This window comes from Amborella trichopoda, chromosome 13 (genome assembly GCF_054954075.1).
Source record: "Amborella trichopoda isolate Santa Cruz 75 chromosome 13, AtrichopodaSantaCruz75HAP2 v2.0, whole genome shotgun sequence".
NCBI classification, from domain to species: Eukaryota; Viridiplantae; Streptophyta; class Magnoliopsida; order Amborellales; family Amborellaceae; genus Amborella; species Amborella trichopoda.
Window position 1 is genome coordinate 20,281,100 of NC_142348.1, and position 27,603 is coordinate 20,308,702.

Consider the following 27,603-nt stretch of genomic DNA (forward strand, 5'->3'; position numbering starts at 1 on the left):
CCAAGAAGACAAAGTATATAAACTTAAGAAATCTTTATATGGTCTAAACAGTCTTCCAAACAATGGTACTTTATGCTTCATAATGCAATCATTGAAATTGGTTATATAGCTAATAAGTTAGACCATTGTATATATATCTGGAATAGTGGGAGAAATTTTGTTATATTGTCACTATATGTGAATGATATTTTGATAGCAGGTAATGATATTGGCATAATTAACCATACCCAATCATGGCTAAGCTCCCATTTTGAGATGAAAGATATGAGAGAAACTTTATAAGTATTAGGCATTAAGATAACAAGATATAGAAATTCAAGACTTCTCTGTTTATCTCAAGAAAATTATTTAGAAAGTGTTTTAAAGATATTTAAGATGAAAAATTACAAACCCATAAATACACCTGTTTGTAAAGGATTGAAACTATCAAAGAAAATGTATCCATTAAATGATAATGACAAAACTGAAATGGAAAGAATTCCATATGCTCAAGCTGTAGGATGCATAAATTATGTCATATTGTGTACAATACCTGATTTGACTCGTATATATGGTCATGTAAGTAGATTTCAGAGTAACCCTGGGATGACTCATTGGCAAGCTATAAAAAAGATACTCAAATATATTCAGAAAATTAAAAATTACAAGTTGTGCTTCCAAGCTGAAAACTTAGAGGTTATTGGGTACTCGGATGCAGATTTTGCAGGAGACCCAGATGATAGAAAATCAACCTCAAGAATTGCATTCCTCTTTGGAGGTGGATGTGTTTTTTGGTCTACTAAGAAACAAGGTTGTGTAACTCGGTATACTATGGAAGCCGAGTATATTGCTTATAGCATTGCTACAACTTATGTCGTTTGGATTAAACGTTTCATAAATGATTTGAAGCTGGATATAGCCGATGGACCTGTTAAAATATTTTGTGATAATCAGGCTGTTATTTCATCAATTAGAAATTGAGCTTATAGTTCCAAAGGTAAGCACATTGAAATTGATTATCATTATATTTATGATATTATTGGAAAGAATGAAATAACTGTACATTATTTACCATCTTCAGCTATGAGTGTATAAATATTATCAAAGCATGTAACGTTGATGGGACTTTGAAATATTTAAGTTAAAAACTCCCAAATGGGATATTTTATTTGATGTTTTAGTCATGAGAGGAAAAACCGCATTAGCATGAAAAACCATGACATGACTTTGGATATTGTTTGTTATGAGATGTATAACTGCGCTTGCATAAAAAATCTCATGATAAAAATATGCGCATAAATGTTAAATGCATTAAGTGATAAAGGCTTTATGATATTTGAATATATCTGGCCCTCGTGACCAAATGGGAGATGTTGGTACGTATGTGTGGCCATGGGGCTTTTAAACATGTAATATTTATCTCTCATAGTTTAATGCTTATCACTAAAATAAGGAGGCTTCTTAGAGAGAGAAAGTGTCATTATCTAACGGCTAGAAAGTAACCACCTACTTTTCAGGATTACAGGCCACGTTTTCTCAGAGATTTTGGCCTCCTCCATCCCTCTTTAAAAAAGGTTTCATGGCTATGGAGAGGTACACAAAAATTTACAGAGTTCTTACAGTTCTAGTAAAAGCCTGATCTTTACGATCGATATTCTCACGACACTGCCCCTAATCTTGGGAGTGGGTCCATCTCTTCCCTCAAGTTTTCCAACATTTAGTACATATCTTAAGTGTACTGTATGTCAGCCCAAAAATTTCAATACGGCATCGACACGTTCATACACTTTATATGTGTCCATCAGAAAAGATGAGAAATAAAACTTAAATTTCAATAAATATAGAACTTAAAAATTTAGATACACTTCTTGTAAAAATAAAAATATATTTATTTCCATTTGTTTTATATTACAATTCGTATTTTTAAAATCACTTTAGCAGTAATAACCCTTTTTAAAATATGTTAAACATTTTGAATGTTAGTGTTGGTATAACTATTGATAGTGAACTACATATTTATTGAATAATATGCGACCATATTAATATGACAATTAATTATTAATGAATAATCAATAATAAGTGTTCTTCATATTGAATAATAATAAAGTAACCACATATTAAATGTCTACGTCAAATTTATTTATGATCTAAGCATGTGCGTGTACCTATCTCTAATATCCTTATAGTAAAAAGCATATAAAGAACCGAGGCTCTAAATAATCAAATTAGAACCCAGCTCAAAAATTTCAGTAGAAGAGGTTGTTTTGATGCTCAAATATCATCTTGACATCAAGATGCATGGACGTGAGAAAAAAATAGATTTTAAGTTTTGGAAATAGAGCATCTTATAACGTGTTTTTGGACCGTCAATTTTTAACATTTTCAAGTTTGCATAGATATGTTCAATCTACACTATTTTTTAAGCTTTGAATTTTACAATAAAAGATGAAAATATATTTTAAGGCTATCACAAAGATTTCCAATATTGAAACTACATTAGTTGACATTATTTTGAAAGTGCATTTTTTTATTTATTGTTTAGAGCCTTGGCTCTATACAAACGGCACCCTTCGTTATATAATTTAAATATGGAATAAGTTTATATAGAGCCGAGACTCTAAACAATCAAATTAGAGCTCACCTAAAAAATATAACTAGAAGAAGTTGTTTTGATGCCCAAATATCCTCAAATTGATATCTCGACATCAAGATGCATGGACATAAGAAAAAAATAGATTTCAAAATTTGAAAATAGTGTATCTTGTAACGCATTTTTGGACTAGAATTTTCAAGATTTTCAAGTTTTCATAGATCTACTCAATTGAAACTATTTTTTAAGCTTTAAATTTTATATTTATAGATGTAAATATATTTTAAGTCTGTCACAAAGATTTCCAGTATTCAAATCACATTTCTCGACACTATTTGAAGGTGTGCTTTACTTTGATTGTTTAGAGCCTCGGATCTATACAACCTAAACCCTTTAAATATTGGTTTGGTTTGGGCCTATAGAAAAGTGACAATTATGTAAATATTTGTTATATTTTTTGTTATTTACAAAAATACTTGAAACGTTATGTTATTACACAAATGTCTGTTTTTCAACTTCATAATACTTCTTTTAAAAACAAGACAAAACTGCCCATTTTCTATTTTTTAAAATCATAATTTTTTTTTTATTTTCGATTTTTTAACACCAATTTTTTTTTAATTTTCGATTTTTTAAAAACCAAAAGTTTTTAATTTAAAACCCCAATATTTTTAAGTATCAATATTATATATGGTCAAATATTTAAACTTGGGGTTGAATTGGCTTTTTTTGTTATCATGCATTCCTCTACACTTTCACGTCAAGGGTTCAAGTACCCCCTTACATAATCTAATTTGTTTAATAACAAATGGATATTTTTATTTTATTAAAAATCTAAAAAAAAAAAAACCATCATGGAATGGTCATGGCTTTTTTATTATCATGCATGCGTCTACACTTTCAAGTAAAGGGTTCAAGTCTCTACCATCTAATTTATTTCAATAAAAAATGGGAGTTTTTGATTTTATGAAAAAAAAAATCCATCATGGAAAAACCTCTTGAAAAATTTATAGGCCTTTACCAATACTCTATTTGACTAATAGTGATAGAAATAGGTATCGTATTATATATATGTATACCTTTTTTTTTTCTTTTTCTTTTTTTCTTTTTTTTATTTTTATTTTTATTTTTAACATGCAGAGTTACAAGCACTAAAATTCGAGTTTTTAAAAACCAAAATTTATTTATTTTTTAAATTTCGGATTTTGAAAAATCTAAAATTAAAAAATTCGGTTTTCGAAAATTAAAAAATGGGTATCTTTTTTTAAAAAAAGTATTACAATGTTGAAAAAACAGAAATCTGGGTAATAATGGAAAGTTTTAGGTACTTTTGTAAAAATAAGAAATATAATGGATATTTACATAATTTTCTCTTTTTTGAATACGTCGTGTTACAAGCACTAAAATTCGGTTTTTTAAAAAAAATTGGTTTTTTAAAAACTGAAAATAGGTAGTTCGTCTTTTTTTAAAAATAATGTTATGAAGTTAGAAAAACAGATATCTGGGTAATAACTTAAGCAGGGATTTAAAAACCCGTGAGTCGACCCAGAATTGCCCAGGTTGACATGGGAATCGGACACCCCATGTCGAATATCATGAAATGCAGGAAATTGTGAGCTTCTAGAGCCGAAATAGCGCTTTTGACCGAAAAAACACCACTCGCTATAGTAAAACAATGTCCGTCCCATTTTTTAGCAAAAAAACTGCTGGAAGCATAAAAATTTATCAAAATACGTTTTTTCTCAATGAATAATGGAGGGAATCATATTTTAGGTCTATAAAACATCAATTGGGGTTGAATTGAACGCAATAAAATACCGGATTGTGAATTTCTTGAATGAAATTTGGGGTTTTTTTTAGTGGTTTAGGGTTTTCCGCCAATTCGAGACTTTGGTGGCCATGTTTTCATCCATTTGATCCATTATTTTTGCTGAATGATCGAGATAATACATGCTTTCATCAAAATCAGGTACTATGATTTGTTGTTTTGTATTTTAGTTTTATGAAATTTTTTTGGGAGCGAGATTCACAATTTGTTTTTAGAGGGATAGGATTTCCGCAAAACCGTGAATCATGGGGCCATTCTCCATCGATTTGATCCAATTTTTTTTTTTGAATGTTCGTGTTAAGACTAGATTTCACCACAATCAGTTAACACGATTTGTTGTTTTGTATTTTTTATTTTTTTTATGAATTTATTTTAGAGGATCTCTGTACATGAACACTTATAAGGTTGATTGTTGGATTTTTTCATTTTTTTTTTTTGTTTTTACGAATTTCCCTTATATATTATCTGATTGTATGAAATCTTATTTTTCTTGTTTGAATCATGTTTGGGTTTTCATTGTTATTATTGTATTTCATTTTCATATTCTCTTGATGTTTATTTGGGGACCTTTTTTTTTTTTTAAATTTTTTTTATTATTATTATTTCTGATGTGGAGTTGTAGTCATCGTGAGCTGTTATTTTTACGGGGTTTTCTAGCCAATTTCCAATTGTTTATTTGTGGATTTATTATGAGCTTCCCTGGGTTATGGAGATTTTAGGTATGAATTTCTAACTCTAAAAGTGTATTGTACTGTTGCTCTTGCTTGTCTTTTAAAGTTTTAAATAAGCAAAATTATTTTTTCAATATGGGTTGCATTATCTATTTTCCTTTTCTTTCTTTTTGTTTTTCTGTTTGGGATTCGTAGATTGGCTTTGACCATGTAGCGTTGCTTTTAAAATGAAGTTGCAATGCTTATTTTATTAGTAGCTTTTGTGGTATTCTTTGTATTCCCAAATAATTTTCCTATGTTGATTGGGCTAACACTTTCATGTTCAGAAGAAAGAAGGGGCCTACATTTTCTACTACAACATTTCATTTTTGGCTATGACATTGGAAGTATTTATTTTCTCTAGATACAGCTTGTTGTCCAATATTGTTCTTATGGCTTCCCACAATTTGTTCTCTTTGAAGAATGCCTGCATGTCTTCCTATTTTATCTTTAAAGTTGTTTCTTGCTGCTTATATTATTGAATATCATGATACTTTTTCAAAATCAAATTATCTGTATCTTTCTCTTATGTGTTTGGAGTAGCATTGGGTATCAGTATTATATCCATTTGAACATGTTTCTGATGACCCAAAAATTTTGGGGGCTGCATCTCATTGACAATTGAACATCTTTCCCTTTACTTGTCCAACAAATTTGAAATATGAGATAATTTTTTCTTTTAATACGAAGTCATGTAATATCATTTCTGGTATAAGCTGTGTATCCAACAACAAGAGGGCAAGGGCAAGCATGATAGTATAGGTGAGCATGAAGAACAAACAAGCTTCAGGGATTTTGCGCTAGGAACGCAACAAAACACTCATACTCAGAGATACTCAGGTGACCACTAATTTGGATGTTTCGTTCCTAGATCAAGTCAATGAATAGTCACACAAATTCAATGAATGGGAACAACGTGACCGAAATGAAGAACAACATCACCTTTCATTTTGGTTCTAGGTCATAAAAATACGATTTATATGCTTCATTATAGTCCATGTATGATTATATACTTCATCCATGGTAATTTTATAATTATTCTTTTGCGTGATGTAAGTTTAATTGTTAATAGAAGTTCATATAGGGAAAGAACATCTCAATATTTGCATATTGATGCAAAAAAAATGAAATTTAATAATTTAGTATCACCTTTTCTTATTGGATTCTTAAAAAACAACATTTATAACGACTTTTAATATTTTTTTTGGATTTTTTAATGCTGAATCCAACCGATTCAACCGATTCTCGATCTGAACCACCGATTCACCGATCTGAATGGCTTTTTGGAGTGCCTGATTCGGGATACCGAGTCGTTTTTTAAATCATTAGTTTTAAGTATTTCAATAATAATGAGAAATATAACGAATATTTACGTAAAGTCCCCCCTAAAAAATACTAAATTTACCGCAAGCCTTATGATAAGTTTTTAAATGTTCCCAACTTGGCCCGTCAGCCATCAAATTTTGGCTTTAGCGTGAGTAAGCGTGGGTTAAATTCCCACGAACAAAAACGTATTATTGTGTATTATAAAATCACGGTATCGCGTCTCAATATTGCACACTTTTCATTTACTGAGATGCCGTGATAAATACATAATGAAGGTTGTTATCAAGTGTGTGGTTTATATAAGGTTGCAACCATAAACCATCAAGGTACAACATCAAATTTTATCATAAGATATAATTTTGGTATAAAAAATTCGTAAGATATTCTTGATAATCTATTTTTATCTCTAGTTATAAAATTTTAGATTAAGAAAATGTTTCAAATCAATTAGATCTATAAAACATGAAAATATTAAAAATGGACGGTCTAGATAATATGCTATAAGATGCACTATTTTTTAGACTCAAATTATGTTTTCTTTTTCATATTCATAGGTCTCGATACAGAGATAATCTATTAGAAGGTTTTCCAACTTAAAAATAGTCTTTTACGATGGATTTTTTAAGTTCACCTTAATTCTACATTTTAAGAGAGTTATGTTTATGGTGTTGATTTATTGTGTTGCCAACTCAATTTGTGTGATGAGTATAGGTATCAACCATAAGTGACTCTAAAGGTACGTAGGAAAAAGTAATAGTGAAAGTTTTATACTATAAGAATATGTAATAACAACCTATGTAACTTACATCGAGTCAGAACAAATGTAGCTTAGTAGCTTTATAATTTGACGGATAAGTTGATATTATATTTATAAAGGAATAAATAATTTATTAAGATTTAAAGTTGACATTTAACTAATATTAATATTAAGTAAACTATTGTTTAGAACAATATAGTACGGTCATTTTTGTGGTGGCTCTATATTGTGTTACTTGCATAACTTGTGTTATTATTTTAAAGAAGTTCTAATCTTAAGTAAACTACTATTTCGGGCAGTGGAAAGCATCATTTTTGTGGTGCCACTATGTTGTGCTACCTACTCGACTTATGATATTGATTTAAAGAAATTAACATGAATGTAGAATATATTTAAAGTGGACATATTCTTTCATTATAGAGTTTAAAGGGACATTATCATTAGATTGCTTAAAAATTATAAATCGGAAGTTCTTTTATTATGATCTTGATAGATATATAGGTTTGTTTTTAATTAAGAAAAAAGTCAATATAAGGTTGCAACCTTAAAATGTAGAAATACAGATGCACCTTAAAAATCCAATGGAAAATGTTATGTTGAAAAATTCTCTAATTGATAATATGGACAATGAGATGTATGAATATAAAAAAAAAAAAAATTTTGAATTCCTGAAGTAGTGTATCTTGCAACATAGTATCTAGACCGTCCATTTTCAATATTTTCATATATTTATAGATCTACGTGATTTTAACCATTTTTGGAGCTTAAAATTTTATAATGAGCTATAAAAATAGATTTTAAGATAATCCTAAAAAACATTTTGCACCAAAATTATATGTTATAATAAAATTTAGAGGTGTGCCTTAATTGGATTGTTTAAGGTTGCAACTTTATAGACACCACACCCTTTAACTAATCTTGTAGTAGTGCAATGTGTCATTTTTATATTGGCATTATGTTGTGTTACTCGCTTAACTTGTGTTAAATTTATTTCAAAAAAATCAACATGAATGTAGAATTTATTCAAAATAAATATAATATTTCATTATATATTTGAAAGAGACATGTTCATTACAAACTAAAAGGGCGGTTTAATGCTTTAATAGTCTAGAAGAAAAAAGTAGAAGTTTTTTATTGTGGTCTTATTGGACTATATTGTAGGTTTCTAGAATTAATGTTATGTTTTTTAAGTCCATTAAATTAATTAATTAATTTTTAATATTTTATTCTAATTAAAAGTTACAATTTATTATAACTTTTATAACTTATAAAAATAATGTAAACATTAGTTATAAGTTATAAGTTAAGATCTATATATATATATATATATATATATATATATATATATATATGGGAGTGGATTCTGTCAGGCCACATGCTATAGTGTCAGCTAATGGCCCAGATTCAATCTGCGCTAATCTGACGGTTACAATCTCATTTCGTATTTGAATTTTTATTTTTTTCTATAAATCCAAATCACTTGAAATTTTAGGTGTTCATTCTTCTCATCAAGGCACACCTAAGAAAAAAATATAAAACAAATAATTTGTAAAATATAAATTGATCAAAATACCCCTGAAATGAATGTTTTAGGGGTATTTTGATCAATTTATATTTTGATAATTATTGTTTTTATATTTTTATTAGATTCTTCTATTTTTGCAGAATAGACGCTCCAAATTTCAAGTAATTTGGATTTGTAGAAAAAAAAATAAAAATTCAAACACGAAATAAGGTCGTGACCGTCTGATTGACCGAGATTCAATCTGGGCCATTGGCTGACATTATAGCTATCAACCAGTAGGATGACAGAATCTTTTTTCAATATATATATATATATATATATATGAAGATACTTCAAAATGCCTATAGGTGAAAATGAACAGTGATTTCACATACCCTCATCATCATACAAACTTCATCGCACGGTCACAATTGTCTAGTAGTTTTTCAATTTTCATTTTTTTTCTTAATCGGAATGACCTGAAATTTGACGTGTGTGTACATCTTAGTGAGACACACTTAATAAAAATATGAAAAATAAAAATTCGTAAAATAAAAATTGATTAAAATACCCTCGTAAATAGTCAGAGGTATTTTGGTCAAATATATTTTACGAATTATTGTTTTTATATTTTTATTAGGTGCGCCTCACTAAGATGTACATATGCTCTAAATTTCAGATCATTACGATTAGTAAAAAAATTGAAAATTAGGACACTACCAGACAACTGTGACCGTGCAATGAAGTTTGGATGGTGATGAGGGTAGGCGAAATCATTGTTCAATTTCGCTTATAGGCGTTCTGTAGTATCTTCCTATATATATATATATATATATATATATATATATATATATATATATATATATATATATATATATATATATAAATAGGGTGCGGTTTGTATATAACCTAAGCTCTAAAAAATCAAATTAGAGCTTACTTTCAATTAGTGTTGAGAAATGTCGTTTCAATATTGGAAATCTTTGTGATAGCCTTAAAATACATTTTCATATTTATTTATAAAGTTTAAAGATTAAAAAATAATGTAGAATGGCATATCTATGAAATCTTGAAAATTGACGGTCCAAAAATACGTCACATAATACACTATTTCCAAAACTTAAGATCCATTTTTTTCTCATGTCCATGTATCTAGATATCGAGATAATCTGTTTGAAGATATCACGGCATAAAAAAAACCCTCTTCCAGTACAATTTTTAATGTAGGCTCAAATTTTATTGTTTAAAGCCTCAGTAAACACCAATGGCCCATTTGAATATGGGCCGATCGACGATCACGACCTCTTTTTATGTTTGAATTTTAATTTTTTCTATAAATCCAAATCACTTGAAATTTTAAGGGAATATTATTCTCATCGAGGCGCACTTAATAAAAATATAAAAAAAAATAATCCTCAAAAACAATTGATCAAAATACCCTTTAAACTTTATAGGGGTACTTTGATCAATGTTTTTCATGTAAATTTTTTATTTTTATTTTTATAAGATTCACCTATTTTTGGTGTAGACACACTCTAAATTTTAGATCAATCTGATTTGTAGAAACAATATTAAAATTCAAACACTATCAGACTTTCGGAATCATCAGATCGGCCCATATTCAATCTGGGCCGTTGGCGTTTACTGTAGCAGTATGCCTTGGGCTGACATGATCTTTGTATATATATATATATATATATATATATATATATATATATATATATATATATATATATATATATATATATATATATATATGATAATCTAAACTTCACAACCCTTCAAATTACAACGGTTAAATATATAGAGAGTTGTGAAACTCCCGGTCACTCACAGTTGTCTATTCACTTCACCGGAAAAGGCACTGTGACTAGCCAAAACCCTCCGTCGCGACTTCCCTTTGAAGGGAAATCTAGTGCGTAAACTGCTGGAACTCTCCTTGCGCACCGTAAAAGTCTCTCACCCACTGCGAAAGCCCTTAGTGGTTTACCTGTAATGACCCAAACTTTTCCCGACTGAGTTGTGCAGCGCCTGTTGGAGTTGTGTGAAAGGCCAGCACCGGTTGGCGTTATGTGAAGAGGCCAGCGCCGATTGGAGTTGTGCGAGAGGCCAGCGTCGGTTGCAGTTGTGTGAAAGGCCAGCGCCGGTTGGAGTTGTGTAAAGAGGCCAGCGCCGGTTGGATTTGTGTGAAAGGCCAACACCGGTTGGAGTTGTGTGAAGAGGCCAGCATTGGTTGGAGTTGTGTGAAAGGCCAACGCCAGTTAGAGTTGTGTGAAGAGGCCAGCGTCGGTTGGAGTTTTGTGAGAGGCCAGCACCGATTGGAGTTGTGTGAAAGCCCAACACCAGTTGAGTTGTCCAGAACCAGTTGAGAAGTGCATTGCCAGCTAAAGTCATGGCTACCGCCGGTTGTGTGAGAAGGCGTAGCACCAACTGTAAAGAGAGATGGACCAGAGCCGGTTGTGTAATGCCTCGTGTGAAGAGAGTCACCGCCGTGAATGAGTGGTTGAGTGCATGGTAGTCTAGGGAGCTCTCTCTCTCTCTCTCATAATAATTTGGTTTGCTATGCTTGCGGCACTAACATCAGTATGTCTCCATGCTTTTTCTCTCTTTCTTCATGCATGTCATTTAGCTTTGCATGAATGACACTTGCCACTTGCTGCCCTTTCCTCTTTTATAAATAGAGCCCTTCTCATCCCACTCAAGGTCTTTGGTCCCCTCTCTCCCACATTTTTCTCTCTCTTTCTCTCTCTCTCTAAAACACTTAAGAGTTTCATGTTGGGGAGCTTGGAGAAGTGGCTGTGTGCAAGAGTTTTAGAGCAAGTTTAGAGCTCAAGGTAAGTAGATCATGTTATATGGTGTTTTAGTATGAAGCATGAATCCAAGCATCTATGAAGAATGATTTAGGTGTGAATAATCTTGAAATTAAGCATGAATTAGCATGAGATTGTATAGAAATATTTGTGGAAGAATAGGATTGCATGTATGTGTTTGTGCTCTGGTTTTCAAGAAATTTAGGCTCCTTTGTATGATATGATGTGCACTATTGTGATTTCTATTGTGCCTGAAACTTTGTGGGTTGATGCTCTTATGGGTATAATTTAAGGTAGAATTTGTTTCATGTGATTATCTTGTGTATTTTAGAAGTTATACTTTGATCTTTGAGGTATCTTATGGCTGGACTGTGGAATCATTTGATCTCAGAATTGCTTCAAATCATCCCTATTGGAAATCTTTTTTAGTCTATTTGGAGTTTGATGAAATGATATTCATGATAGATTGGAAGATATGATGTGAAATGTGCATATATGTCACAGTCATTAGACTGTGCAAATTTCTAGGAACATCACTTCTGTTGTACTGAGACTTTGCCAAACCTATTGGAGTCCAAATGACATGAAATCACATCCATTTGAAAGATGCATGAGTCTATTGTGATTTTTATGCTTTGACAATGCTTTGATTCTTTATTTATGTAAAGTTATACTTCAAAACATGCCAGTAGATCACCGTAGACAGTATTGGTAAAAACACATAACTGACGTCTCTAATGTCAAGAGTTTTGAACAACGAAATGATATTCTATTTCTTTAAAACCACTGCCGTTTGAAATATTTTTTAATAATCTTGAGATGACATGTTTAGCACTTTCCTAAATTCTTCCTAATTTGAGAGTTATATGACTAATTGTAACAATATGTATGTCACTATGGACAGCTTTTATAAAACTCAGCATTTATACATCTATCGCCACGGATTTTGACTAGCCAAAAGAGGTCTATTTTCTTTCAAACCATTGCCATTTGAACGGTTCATGAGTAATCTTAAATTCACATATTGAGCACTTTTTGTAATTTTTTCTTGATTGAGAGTTATGAAGTAAATTTTAAAGACATGTCACTGCTTTCACTGCACGACAGATTTCAGATAAAATATCTTCATTCTTTTAAACTTTTGAGGGGCCAAATAAGGTCCAATTGTTTTCAAACTACCCTGATTTGAAATATAAGAGGAAAACTAGTTTTAAAACCGTCTTCAAACTCTGAATAGTTCAATGATTATGGCTGTAATGGAAAGCTCATGTCATTGCCTTGATGCCAGGAAATTGAGCGGTAAGGCTTAACTGAAACAATGTCATTGTTACTATAGTATTGTCATTGTGATACTATTAAAATGTAATGGTAGCGTGCAGCTTATGTGTTATATGAATGGGTACCTACTGTGTGAATGATGGTACAGTGCTGCTTATGTGATATGTGTTATGTGTATGGGTACCTACTGTGTGAATGATGGTACCGTACAGCTTATGTGTTATATGAATGGGTACCTACTGTGTGAATGATGGTACCATGCTGCTTATGTGATATGTGTTATGTGTATAGGTACCTACTGTGTGAATGATGGTTCCATGCAACTTATGTGTTATGTGAATGGGTGCCTACTGTGTGAATGCTTATACCATACTGCTTATGTGATATGTGTTATATGTATGGGTACCTACTGTGTGAATGATGGTACTGTGCAACTTATGTGTTATGTGAATGGGTACCTACTATGTGAATGATGGTAGCGTGCAGCTTATGTGATATGTAAATGGATACCTTCTGTGTGAATGATGGTACTAGCATTCTGGATAATGGCGTGCTTTAAGCATATTGCACGACAGCCATGACATGATGACATTTCTAGTGATATGGGAATTTCTCGGCATGCCTTGTGATTATCACATTGCCTGGGATATGTAGCTTCTCATGAGGTACGCATGAGGTGATAAGCTGTGTGACTTTTTGGCATGCTTTGAGCGTATTTCATTGCCTGAGATATGTGACTGTTTAATATTAGTGAGGTGCATGCTTTGAGGGTAATGCAGGGCCTGATTATGTGACCATACTGTGTTAAGTGACTGAGTGGTGTGCGTTAAGCGTATTGCATGACCATGAGATAATAAATGATTTCTTGGTATGCTTTTGGCATACTGCATTGACTGATACTGTAATACTGGCCACTACACAATGGGTCCTCCATTGGTAGTGAATATTCTGATTTTGTTATCTGAGTGGCCACCGTTTTGAGTGTCTTGCAGAGCCTGCATGTGTGGTTGATGCCAGTAAGGTACATGCCTTGGACTGTAATGCACTACTTGACTTTGTGAGTACAAAGGGATGAAAATATGCTTTATTATGAAATAAGAGTATGCTCCATTGTGATAAGTATGTATATTGTAGAAAATGTTTAGTTATAGATGAATGAGTAATATTGAGGAATGCATATGATGATACTCCTGAGGAAAGGTCTTTCTGAACTACTAATTCATGTGATGTCCATTATTTGCATTGTGAATGTAAATGATAATTACAACATTGAACAAATGTGAATTCAGATGTCTTATATTGTGCCTGCTGTACTTGAAAAGCATCATCCTATAATTGTGACATAATTGTGATGCATGACTCCTATTTTATGAGCATGGCTTAGAATTTGATCTGTGTTGTGTGATAATACTCATAGGCAGGGAAGCATAATGTTGTGATCTACTTACTGGGCTTTATAGCTCACTCCTTTGCTTCCACCCTTATAGATTGGCTGCTGAAGGTCGAGAGCGACAGGAGGTGACCGTGTTTGGTGGACGGAAAGCCCGCTGCAGATCGAGAGCAGCGGGAGGTGACCGTGTTTGGTAGATGGAAAGCCCGCGCTCGACAAGTGGATCCCTTTTCTTGTGTAGGTGTTTGTTAGTTGTCGGTTGTACAGTTGTTGTTATTGAAGTTATGTATTTTGATGGGAGGCCAGCTATGCCTTGGACGATTGTAATATTATGGATATTGTAGTTATAACTTTTGGAGAATGCATATGGATATGAATGGTTTTAATTTATCTAGATTTTGTTATGTTTTTGTGGGAGTTTTAGTTTTCTTTTATGGTTTGCTTCCGATTCCACCTATCCTAAGCGTTGAGCCACTCCCACCTGAGTGACGTTCGCGGCCTCTGTGATCACTATCCCACATCCTGTTGCCCTCCGGTATGGGACAATAGGGGTCAGGGGGCAGGGTCGTGATAGTTATGGCATCAAAGCAGCCATGATATGATCTTTGTCCAAGTGAGTCTTAGAATTGTCTCTTGAATTATTTTGACTAGTTTGGCAACTGGAGTGATCCTGTTGTAGGTCAAGATGCCGAGGACTCGTATTGATGACGCGAGTTTGAGTAATGAAAATACCGAGGCTCTCGGTGAGTTTTTCAAGACCTTAAGGGCCATGACACAGATAATGAATGAGAATATGTCGACCCCGACTGCCTCCAGCCTGGGATAGTATGATAGTAGCTTTATTGAGAAGTTTAGGATGTCAGGGCCACCCACTTTTGGGGGTCCACTGTGGAGTAGAGAAAGCTGAGAGATGGATGATGCAAGTTGCAAAGATCTTTTGAGTCTTGCAATGCACAGATGAGCAGAAGTTGAGGCTAGGTACCTTCATGCTACAAGGGGACGCCAAACATTGGTGGCGTTCAACTCAGCAGGCCTGGGAAGAAGTGGAGGCTAAACCTCCTTGGGAAAATTTTCTAGAAGCCTTCAATGAGAAGTACTTCCCTGACTCTGTGAAGGAGAAAAAAGAAGTGGAGTTTATAGAATTGCAACAAGGGAAATTGACTGTGGAGCAGTAATCGGCTAAGTTTTCAGAACTGTCTCGATATGCACCACACCTTATAAATACAGAGGCTCGTAAAGCAAGTAAGTTCGAGAGAGGCCTTGGCCTTCTTTGAGTGTATTGCATGGCCAGTGATGTATAACCGTCTACATGCTTTGAGAGTATTACATTGTCCGACTTGTGATTGGCATGCTTTGAGTGTATTGCATGGCCAATGATGTATAACTGTCGACATGTTGGCATGCTTTGAGTGTATTGCATGGCCAATGATGTATAACTGTCGACATGCTTTGAGAGTATTGCATTGTCCGACTTATGATTGGCATGCTTTGAGTGTTTTGCATGGTCAATGATGTATAACTGAAGACACGCTTTAAGAGTATTGTATTGTCCAACTTGTGATTGGCATGCTTTGGGTGTATTACATGGCCAATGATGTATAACTGTTTACATGCTTTGAGAGTATTGCATTGTCTGACTTGTGATTGGTATGGTTTGAGCGTATTGCATGGCCAATGATGTATAACTGTTGACATGCTTTGAGAGTATTGCATTGTCCGACTTGTGATTGGCATGATTTGAGTGTATTGCATGGTCAATGTTGTCTAACTGTCGACATGCTTTGAGAGTATTGCATTGTTTGACTTGTGATTGGCATGCTTTGAGTGTATTGCATGGCCAATGATGTATAATTGTCGACATGCTTTGAGAGTATTACATTGTCCGACTTGTGATTGGCATGCTTTGAGTGTATTGCAAGGCCAATGATGTATAACTATTGACATGCTTTGAGAGTATCGCATTGTCCGACTTGTGATTGGCTTGCTTTGAGTGTACAATGATGTATAACTGTCGACGTGCTTTGAGAGTATTGCGATGTCCGACTTGTGATTGGCATGATTTGAGTGTATTGCATGGCCGATGATGTGTAACGGTCGGCACTCATTGAGAGTATTGCATTGCCTGACTTATGATATGAGGTTTGATTGGCATACCTTGAGTGTAATGTATTGTCTGATTTGCGATTCATGGCTTAATGTGTTTAACCTGTAATGATTTCTGGAGGAATCTCTTTGGTGTTTGACTCTCAATGATGTACTGTGTGTTTATAAGTTAGAGTATTTCCTATAGAATTTGTTTTTGTTGGATGCTTAGGTCTTTAAATGCCCTTCTAAACGTGAGTTGGTTGTGTGTGCATACCTATATGGAATGTATGGAGAGAAGTGTCATGGTCGACCCCCCTTTGTGTGATAATCAAGTGTACGATTTTGAGGACAAAATCTTCTGTTTAGGGGGGATGATGTAATGACCCAAACTTTTCCCAGTTGTGTTGTGCAGTGCCGGTTGGAGTTGTGAAAAAGGCCAGCCCCTGTTGAAGTTGTGTGAAGAGGCCAGCGTCGGTTGGAGTTGTGTGAGAGGCCAGCGCCGGTTTGAGTTGTGTAAAAGGCCAGTGCCAGTTGGAGTTGTGTGAAGAGGCCAGAGCCGGTTGGAGTTGTGTGATAGGCCAGTGTCGGTTGGAGTTGTGTGAAGAGGCCAGCGCCATTTGGAGTTGTGTGAAAGGCTAGCGCCGGTTGGAGTTGTGTAAAGTGGCTAGCGCTGGTTGGAGTTGTATGAGAGGCCAGTGCCGGTTGGATTTGTGTGAAAGCCTAGTGCAGGTTGAGTTGCCCAGCACCAGTTGAGAAGTGTATCGCCAGCTGAAGTCGTGGCTAGTGCCGGTTGTGTGAGAAGGTGTAGCACCGGCTGTAAAGAGAGATGGACCAGCGCCAGTTGTGTAATGTCGCATGTGAAAGTATAGGGAGCTCTCTCTCTCTCTCTCATAATCATTTGGTTTCCTATGCTTGCGGTACCAATCATCATTATGTCTCTGCTTATTCTCTCGCTCCTCATGCATGTCATTTAGCTTTGCATGAATGACACTTGCCACTTACTGCCCTTTCCTCTTTTATAAATAGAGCCCTTATCATCCCAGTCAAGATCTTTGGCCCTTCTCTCCCACGTTTTTCTCTCTCTCTCTCTAACACTTAAGAGTTTCATGTTGGGAAAGCTTGGAGAAGTGGCTGTAAGCAGCAGTTTTGGAGCAATGTTAGAGCTCAAGGTAAGTAGATCATGTTTTAGTATGAAGCATGAATCCAAGCATGTACGAAGAATGATTTAGGTGTGAATAAGCTTGAAATTAAGCATGATATTAGCTTTAGATTGTATAGAAATTTGTGTGGAAGAATAGGATTGCATGTATGTGTTTGTACTCTGTTTTTTCCAGAAATTTAGGCTCCTTTGTATAATATGATGTGCACTGTTGTTATTTTTGTTGAGCCTGAAAATTTGTAAGTTTATGCTCTTGTGGGTATAGTTTAAGCTAGAATTGGTTTCATGTGATTATCTTATGTAGTTTAGAAGTTCTATTTTGATCTTTGGAATATGTCATGGCAGGACTATGGAATTCCAGGGATAATTGAGGTTTTTGTATCTCTCTGTTGACATATCAAATGATCTCATAATTGCTTCAATTCACCCCCATTGGAAATATTTATGAGTCTAATTTGAGTTTGATGTTTATGTATACATGATATTCTTGATAGATTGGAAGATATGATGTGAAATGTTCATGAATGTCACTGTTATCAGACTGTGCAAATTTCCGGGAACATTGTTTCTGTTGTATTGAGACTTTGCCTGACCTATTTGAGTCCAAATGACATGAAATTGCATCTATTTGAAAGATTGATGAGTTTATTGTGATTTTTATGATTTTACCCTTGCTCTGATTCTTATTTATGTGAAGTTATACGTCGAAAGATGCTAGTAGATTATCATAGATAGTTTTGGTAAAAACACATAACTAATGTCTCTTTGTCAAGAGTTTTGAATAACCAAATGAGGTTCGATTTCTTCCAAACTATTGTTGTTTGAAATATTTTTTAATAATCTTGAGATCACATGTTTAGCACTTTTCGAAATTCTCCCCAATTTGAGAGTTATATGATTAATTGTAACAATATGTCACTATAAACAGCCTTTATAAAACTCAGAATTTATACCTCTGTAGCCACGGATTTTGACTAGACAAAGGGGGTCCATTTTCTTCCAAGCCACTGTCATTTGAACGGTTCATGAGTAATCTTAAATTCACATGTTGAGTACTTTTTGGAATTTCTTCATGATTGTGAGTTATGAAGTAAATTTTAAAGACATGTCATTGCCTTCACTGCACAACATATTTCATATAAAATATATTCATTCTTTTGAACTTTTGAGGGGCCAAAAGAGGTTCAATTGTTTTCAAACTACCCCGATTTGAAGGATAGGAGGAAAATTGGTTTTGGAACCGTCTTCAAACTCTAAATGGTTCAATGATTACGGGCTTAATGGTAAGCGCACGTCGTTGCCTTGATGGAATGAAATTGAGCGGTAATGTTTAACTAAAACAATGTCCCTATTACTATAGTACTGTCATTGTGATACTGTTAAAATGTGATGATACCATACAGCTTATGTGTAGTGTGAATAGGCACCTATTGTGTGAATGATGGTACCGTGTTGCATATGTGTTATGTGTATGGGTACCTACTGTGTGAATGATGGTACTGTGCAACTTATGTGTTATTTGAATGGGTACCTACTGTGTGAATGATGTTACAGTGCTGCTTATGTGATATTTGTTATGTGTATGGGTACCTACTGGGTGAATGATGGTATCATGTAGCTTATGTATTGTGTGAATGGGTACCTACTGGGTGAATGATGGTACCGTGCAGCTTATGTGAAATGTGTTATGTGTAAGGGTACCTACTGTGTGAATGATGGTACCGTGCAGCTTATATGTTATGTGAATGGGTACCTATTGTGTGAATGATGGTACTGTACAGCTTATGTGATATGTGAATGGGTACCTATTGTTTGAATGATGGTACCAGCATATTGACATATTAGCGTGCTTTGAGCATATTGCACAACCAACCGTGACATGATGACATTTCTAGTGATATGGGAATTTCTCAACATGCCTAGTGTGTATCGCATTGCCTGGGACATGTAACTTTTCATGAGGTATGCAAGAGGTGATAAGCTATGTGTGACTTCTCGGCATGCTTTGAGCGTATTGCATTGCCTGAGATATGTGACTGTTTGATATTAGTGAGGTGCTTGCTTTGTGGGTATTGCAAGGCCCTGATTTTGTGACCATACTATGTTAAGTGACTAAGTGGTATGCCTTGAGCGTATTGCATGACCACGAGATAAAAAGTGATTTCTTGGTATGCTTTAGGCATACTACATTGACTGATACTATAATTCTGGCCACTACACAATGGGTCCTCCATTAGTAGTGGATATTCTGATTTTGTTATATGAGTGGGCGCAGCTTTGAGAATATTGCAGGGCTTGTCTATGTGGTTGATGCTAATAAGGTACATGCCTTGGACTGTAATGCACTACCTGACTTTGTGAGTGCTAAGGGAAGAAAATATTCTTTATTATGAAATAAGAGTATGCTCCATTGTGATAAGTATGTATATTGTAGAACATGTTCAGTTATAGATGAATGAGTAATAGTGAGGAATGCATACGATGATACTCCTAAGGAAAGGTCTTTCTGAACTACTAATTCATGTGATATCCATTTTCTGTACTGTGAATGTGAATGATAATTACAACATTGAACAAATGTGAATTCAGATATCTTATATTGTGCCTACTCTACCTGAAAGGCATCATCCTCTAATTGTGACATAATTGTGATGCATGACTCCTATTTTATGAGCATGGCTTAGAATCTTGATCAGTGTTGTGTGATAATACTCATAAGCAGGGAAGCATAATGCTATGATCTACTTACAGGGCGTTTTTGCTCATTTCTTGGCTTCCACCGTTGTAAATTGACTGTTGCAGGTCGAGAGCGGTGGGAGGTGATCGTGGTTGGTGGACGAAAGGCCGGCGCTCGACGAGTGGATCCCTATTCTTTTGTAGTTCTTATGTAGGCGTTTGTTAGTTGTCGACTGTGTAGTTGTTGTTATTGAAGTTATGTGTTTTAATGGCAGGCCAGCAATGCCTTGGTCGATTACAATATTCTGGATATTGTAGTTACGACTTTTGGAGAATTCATATGGATATGAATGGTTTTAATTTATCTAGCTTTTGTTATGTTTTTTATGGGAGTTTTAGTTTTCTTTCGTGGTTTGCTTCTGATTCCGCCCATTATATGCGTTGAGCCACTCCCACCTGAGTGACGTTCGCAACCTCTCATATCACAGTCCCTCATCCTGTCGCCCTCCGGTACGGGACGATAGGGCTCAGGGGGCGGGGTCGTGATATTACCTTAAGGTAAAACAGTAAATGGGGTTTTACCCCTTTTATACCATGTGCTTCCCTAAACTGCCCTGCACAAAGTGAAAATTCCAGACAAGTTCGGGAGATTAAACAACGACAGGCCAGGCCGAGTCGGGTCTAAGCCCAGGCCTAAACCTCAGCATGTTATTGCCGAGAGCCCCTGGTCGCATGCCACCGCCGATTGGGTCTCTCGCCGCATGCTGCTGCCATGCATATCCGACTTCCACAGGTTGCTGCCAAGCGCATCTCTCTTTGCGTGCTACCGCCGTGCGCCTCCAACTTCCACAGGCTGTTGCCGAGCGCACTCTCTCGCAACATGTGTTGCCGAGTGTGTCCCTTTGTCTCGTGTTGCGGAGCGCATTCCCTCTGCTAATATAGTCATGCGCTCTCTATCGTCGTGCACACTCTGATGCTCACTGCCCTGCACGCATCAATGTCGTGCATAGTTTGCTGACAAGAGAGTTCACTGCCGAGCAAATCCCTCCTGGCTCTGCACCCATGCCTTTTGCATGCGCCTCCATGCATGCCTTCCCTAGCCGGCCAGTTCGTGCGCCCATCAGCAAGGATCAACCCTTAGCACTGTGCCACCCCCAATGGAAGTCATATTCATCTTTAATCCCCAGGGAGTCGTACCCACTTCTTAATCCCCAGTGAGTCCACTTTCGCCTACCATTCCTCGTTGGGCCACCTTCACCATGTGAACCACTGCCCATAAATGACCTCGATCATTTCATCACTAGTGAGTCAGATCACCATCCACAGGCACATTCCCTATGGAGCTCCATCCACCTCACACCTCCCACTGAGTCAACCCCTTATTGGCGACCCACGTACATGACGACTAATCACGGTCTAGTTGTATGACCATATACTATAGTGCATGTCCAGACCACATAACGTTAAACTACTTCGTACAACAGTCCAGCTATATGACCATAAACTATAGTACACGTCATGGCTGCTTGACATTAGACTGCTTTGTGCAATGTTCCAGCTGTATGACCATAAACTATAGTGCACGTCCTGGCCGCATGACATTAAATCGCTTCACACAACGGTCCAACTGTATAATCTTAAACTATAGTGTAAGTCCTGGCCGCATGACATTAAACTGCTTTGTTCAGGTCTCGGTGGCATGACCTTAAACACACCTTCACGCACGTGTGTCCCCCCGATGCACGTATGACCTTTGCATGTCGTTCTACGCATGCCTCCCCTAGCTGGTCCATCAGTGCAAGCAAATCATCTCCATTTCTTACCCAACGAGTCCATCTCCATAACACTTCAAGAACTCATAACATTCCCAAGTGAGTTATACCCACGCTCACGAAATCACTGTGAGCCATTCCACCATCCATACTTACCGCCAGCTAGTGGGTCGCCAATAGCCACCTTCCATCCAAACACAACCCATCGTTCACAGACGATCTCTTGCCGTCACCCCAAAGTGAGTCAAACCACCACTATACTCATTCCATGGCCTCCACAGACTATCATCCATCACCATCACAGTTCAGCTATATGACCCTAAACTGTAGTGCACGTCCTTGCCGCATAACATTAAACTGCTTTACTCAGGTCCTAGAAGCATGACCTTAAACTCGCCCCCACAAAAAAAAAAGAAAAAAAAAAAAGGCATGGTGTAAACCCGAAAAAGAAATGTCATGAGTAAAAATGACAACCGGGCATGGTCACGAAACCATGAGTAAGACTGTTCCGTAAAATAAAAACCAGGCACGACGAAAACCCACGAAGGGCACCATGAGCAAAAATGGAAAAATGCAGATGTGCCCATCAGGTCATGGGCAAAAGAGTCTAATAAAAATGAGGTTGGTGAAAACCGTCTCTTCGACACCTCTTCCCCTTGTCTAAATGAAAACCCATCAGGGCACTCGGACCAATAAGAAGGTTGATGCAATGCTCGCCTCCAGAAGCGGCTTCAACCGGCATTTCAAGAAAATTTCTTAATAACAGAATACCTTGTTATTAGGACCAAAAAATAAGATCATTCACTTGCAAGAAATTGTCAAATCTCGCCAAGAAAAGCTGGTGAGGCTGCAAACAACGCCACTCATACGTCGAATAAGGTGTAGACTGTAAAATCATCATGTCAAACATGCAATGGGGTGTAGACGTTAAAATCATGCCTCAAGATCCATCACAAACAAGAAATTGTCAAATTAGGTCAATACCTACCCACAGCAACCAGGGTAGCGCCCTTTCAAGGCCGCCTCGCCAAAATTCCTCCCTGGTCGGACCAGACATTCAGGACAATCAACAAAAAACACTCAACTGGGCTCAGCAGGATGGGGCCTACAGAGGTACCCTGTTTGTCAAAGCAAAAATGGTGTAACAGCAAACAACGCCACAAAAGGTCCGACAAGGGTGAAGATATCTTGTACGTCCGACAAGGGTGAAGACTCTAAAAGCATTTTGTATGTCTAATAGGGTGTAGACTCTAAAATCGTCCTGCAACGTATCTTTTCCCCCGAAAGTCTCCATGTCTGGGTCTACAAGTCCTTAAGCAAGGCCCCTAGCCATCTGGGGGCCTTGGTCATCCCTCTGGGAAGCAGCTTTGCATGAGTTTCCCTTTAGCGTTCGTGTGATCAGGTGGCCAGGAAGAACTGGGGGCCTTGGTCATCCCTCTGGGAAGCAGCTTTACATGAGTTTTTCTTTAGCTTCGTGTGATCAGGTGGCTAGGAAGAAAACTAAAGTTGAAGGAACAATTTTGTTTCTGAATGTTGTGCTTATCGCTTCTCTCGAAGCACAACAATCGGCAGGGCAAGCTGTTTGAGGTCATTTTCCATCACTTGTATCCCTGGTGCGAATAAGGAGAGATCAGTTCGTGACCTAGGTCCGCAGGTACCAAAATGCATGTGGACTAGGGAAGCCATAATAAATCTATAAGCCCTGATCCAGAAGTGAAATTTTCAACGGTTTCAAAACGGCCCAAGAAGGTTCAAGATTGTGCCTAAGAGTCTCCTAAGAACACATGTCAAGTTTCATCGCAACCGACAAGTTTAAGGCAGTGCGGACGACAAAACAGTTTCGAAAATTATGCCTCCATTGTGCTGAAAATGGACTCTGAACTATAGCACCATTATCGGAGTGTCAAATGGTCTCCAAACTATCTGCATTGGATTCAGAACATTTGAAAACCCCTGGGTATCGAGTCGAGAGAAATCGAGTAGAGAAGTTTGTTTGAAAACTTTCAAAAATAGTAGGATATTTCTTGCAACACGTCTTCTTGATCAAATGGGCATATCACGACTCTCGCAGCTCGGATCGACCTAAAATCAGACCCATTATGAGCACGAGGTCAGAGGCTTCATCTGAGCCTAACGTCGCATATGATGGATGGTCAGATTCGACGCACAATGAGTCCGAAGTTGCGGCAATTCCGGCCAACGAAATTCAAACTCCGGCTAAAGTTTCCCAATTTGGAAAACGGCCGTCTGGGCACCAAATCGAGCTGTTCTTTTTGAAAAATGATCGTGGCAACATGTTCGACATGCTGCAATGAAGAAACCGGCGAAAAACACTGAGAAATTGGCTGAATCTTAAAAATAATATGGCACATTTTCCCATGTTTATCGTGTCATGATCATGGCCCAAGAGTCTGATCCATTGTTTGAAAAGGGCATCAAAATGATCATCTTCCCGAGCCAATCAAGAAAAAAATAATCTTTAGGCCGGATGAAGACCAGAAGTACTCCGAACGGATCCCGAAAGATCGTGAAGATTGCATACCCATTACAGGGACCTATTTGGAATTTTATGGATTGTTGGTACAGGGGCAAAATCATCATTTTGCCCCTATTTTATTATTTTTTAAATTCATTTAATTGTTAATTTCCATCAATTGGGTTAGAAATTGATCATCCACCTATGTTTGGGCCCCACTTCTATATAAGAACGTACCATTTACATGTAATAGGTTCTTTGATCAATTAAAAAAGTCCCTATTGCTTGATTTTTGGGTCACGGCTTGGAGAGAGAAAATATGTATGGGTACCCCTGAGTCTCAAAGGTAACTTTCTTTCTCCTCTCTCTTCTTTCCCTCTCTTCTTTCTCTCTCTTCTTTCTTTCTTTCTTCTATAGTGCACTACAGCGTGTACTGTCAAGCATGAATTTCTCTCTCCTCTTTTTCTCTCCTATTTCTTTATATTTCTTCTTCTTTCTTTCTCTTTCTTCTTCTTTCTTTCTCTTTTTTCGTCTTTCCTTTCTTTTTTCTCTATCTTTCTCTCTCTCTTTCTCGCTCTTCTTTCTCTCTCTTTTGTCGTGAATGCTGTCGAGCATAACTTTCTCTCTCCTCATCCTTTCCCTTTCTTCTTCTTTCTTTCTTCTTTCTCTCTCTTCTTCTTTCTCTCTCTCCTTTCTCTCTCTTCTTCTCTCCTTTCTCTCTCTTCTCTTCTTTCCTTTCTCTTTCTTCCTCTTTCCTTTCTTCTTTCTCTTATTTTCTTTTTCTTTCTTCTTCTTTCCTTTCTTCTTTCTTTTCTTTCATTTCTCTCTTTTCTTCTTTCCTTTCTCTTTCTTCTTCTTCTTTCTTTTCTCTCTCTTCTCTTTTCTGTCTCACACAGCAGTGAGCACTGTCAAGCACAACCTTCACTCTCTTCTCTCTTTTCTCTGTCTCGTACGACAGTGAATACTGTCGAGTGTGACCTTCTCTCTCTTCTCTCTATCTCACAAGTTAGTGAACACTGCCAAGCGTGACCTTCTCTCTCTTCTCATTTCTCTGTCTTGTACGATAGTGAACACTGCCGAGCACGACCTTCTCTCTTCTCTCTTCTTTTTGTCTCGTACGATAATGAACACCGCCAAGCGTGACTCTCTCTCTTTTCTCTTGTCTCTGTCCTGCACGGCAGTGAATGCTACCGAGCTTGACTCTCTTTCTTCTCTCCCCCTTTCTGTCCTGCGCGACAGTAAACACTGTCGGGTGGGATGCTTTCTTCTTTCTCTTTCTCTGCCTTACACGGTAGTGCATACTGCCAAGCACATTCTCTTCTCCTTTTTTCTCTCTCTATTGTTTGTTTGACCAGAGGGTAGACTGAATCGTATGCTGCCACGTCAGTCTTGTTGTCGAACAGTTTAGCCGTTGTGCGGGTCTAGTTACCATGCTCGTCTAGCTGCCGCATCAGAATAGTCGACGTGCAAGTCATGTCCTTGAGCAGTCTAGCCGTTGTGTCAGTCTAGTTAGCGTGCCCGTCTACCTGCAGCAGTAGACCAGTCGTCGCTCCAGTCTTACAACTATGCCAGTCTAGCCCACCGGTCGAATTTCTTTCACCTTCTCTCATCTCTTTTCTTCTTTCCCTCTCTAAAGCAAAAACTTTTCTTTCTTCATCTCTGAAGGATCTTGGTGAAAAATAAACCAGCCTTCATTTCTCTTTTCTCTCTTCTCAAAAATACATTTTATTTCTGAAGTGTTGGGTGAAAGCCAAACCAGCCTTCGTCTCTCTTTTCTCTATCATTTCCAAAATACACATTACCTTTGAAGTACTAGGTGAAAAGCAAACCAGCCTTCAATTCTTTTCTTTATTTCTTTGAAGTATTGGGTGAAAAGCAAACCTGCCTTCAATTTCCTCTTTACTTCTTTGAGTACTAGGTAAAAAGCAGACCAGCCTTCAATTTCTTTCTCTTTCTTTTCTTTGAAGTACTAGGTGAAAAGTAGACTAGCCTTCAAACTCTTCTTTCTTTCTTCTTTTCTTCTCTCTTTCCTTTTCTCTCTCACTCTCTCTATCTCACCCTTTTTTTTCTTTACTGTAACATATGTACTAAGAGTCCCTTGTGAAGGAGACGATGTCAAATTGACACAGACTCAATCATGTCACTTTCCATTTTCCTTTGAGTACACATGCATGTGTGCACTCCCCCTATGACAAGGTGGGGTACTCAGACCCACTTGTATGTATTCTAATTTGTGTGTGTATTTGTAGGTAAGAGGAAATAAGCCAAGGGAGGCGATTTCGAACTGACCACATGGCAAGGGGCATTCTACGTAATCTAAAAGGGCACTCATGCAGGTTAGCCCGATTGTGTCACGGACCCTCGTGAGGTAAGTCCCTCCTCACAACTCAATTTCTCCCTCACCAGTTGGTATTCCTGCCCGTGTCCTCCTTAAACAGTTCACGAGAGAGCGGTCTCAAGTCCCGGGTCTAACTCGAACACGGAGCCATGCCACCTGGTCATCCAGACCTGACGGTGAGATCAAGGCATCTAACCAATACTGGTATGTTGCCCCACACACATCATGGTAGCGGTTCCACTGCTAGACCATCTAACTTGAATTGCTCCAAAGCCATCCAACACACACTTACACACATCATGGCAAACGGCTTGGCCATCGCTATATTGCTGAGCAAAGAAACACCATAAAATTGATCTTTGGATGTGGGACCAAATTGCATGATTTAGTCTTCGAAATAGAAAAAATTGTCCTAACTTAAAAGGTGGAATTATGGCCCGCACTAGAAATTCATAATAAAATTCAAATATTCGTAAGTCTTTTTTTTTTTTTTTGGGCAATTCAGTAAGGAAGACAGGCCTACCCATTTTTTCAAATAGTTTAGGAATTAGTTTCTTAAAGGTGTTAATTAAATGGTGTCAGTGCGAATAGAAACCATAATGTAGTGACTGAAGTGTGGGTAAAAACTCTATGCATGATCTTGAATAATAAATTAGATGGTGTCAGTGGGAAATGTGTTTTGCTCCTTTGGCTTGATTATGCATGTTTTATTGTTCCAACCATTATATGGTTGGAGTGAGAGCAGTATTCCAGCTTAATCATGTAAATAGCAGTTTATTTTTCTTTGGTATTCATTTATTCCTTGATTTTCTTAGGAGCTAGCGTGCCCAGCGAACTACAGCTCAAAAGCAAGAAGCAAGCTATGCTTCAAAACAAAGTTATACTCAATTGAAGCAAAAGCTCCATTAGAAGATAGGGCAGAACC

General features: G+C 36.7%; 1 long non-coding RNA gene across 1 annotated transcript; it reads left to right on the top strand.

The window, feature by feature from the left end:
- Positions 1 to 4,344: 4,344 nt before the first annotated feature.
- LOC148779071 (uncharacterized) lies at positions 4,345 to 14,560 on the top strand. Its single transcript, XR_016046776.1, has 2 exons — positions 4,345 to 4,538; positions 14,270 to 14,560. It is a non-coding gene; the product is annotated as an uncharacterized LOC148779071 (long non-coding RNA).
- Positions 14,561 to 27,603: the final 13,043 nt, after the last annotated feature.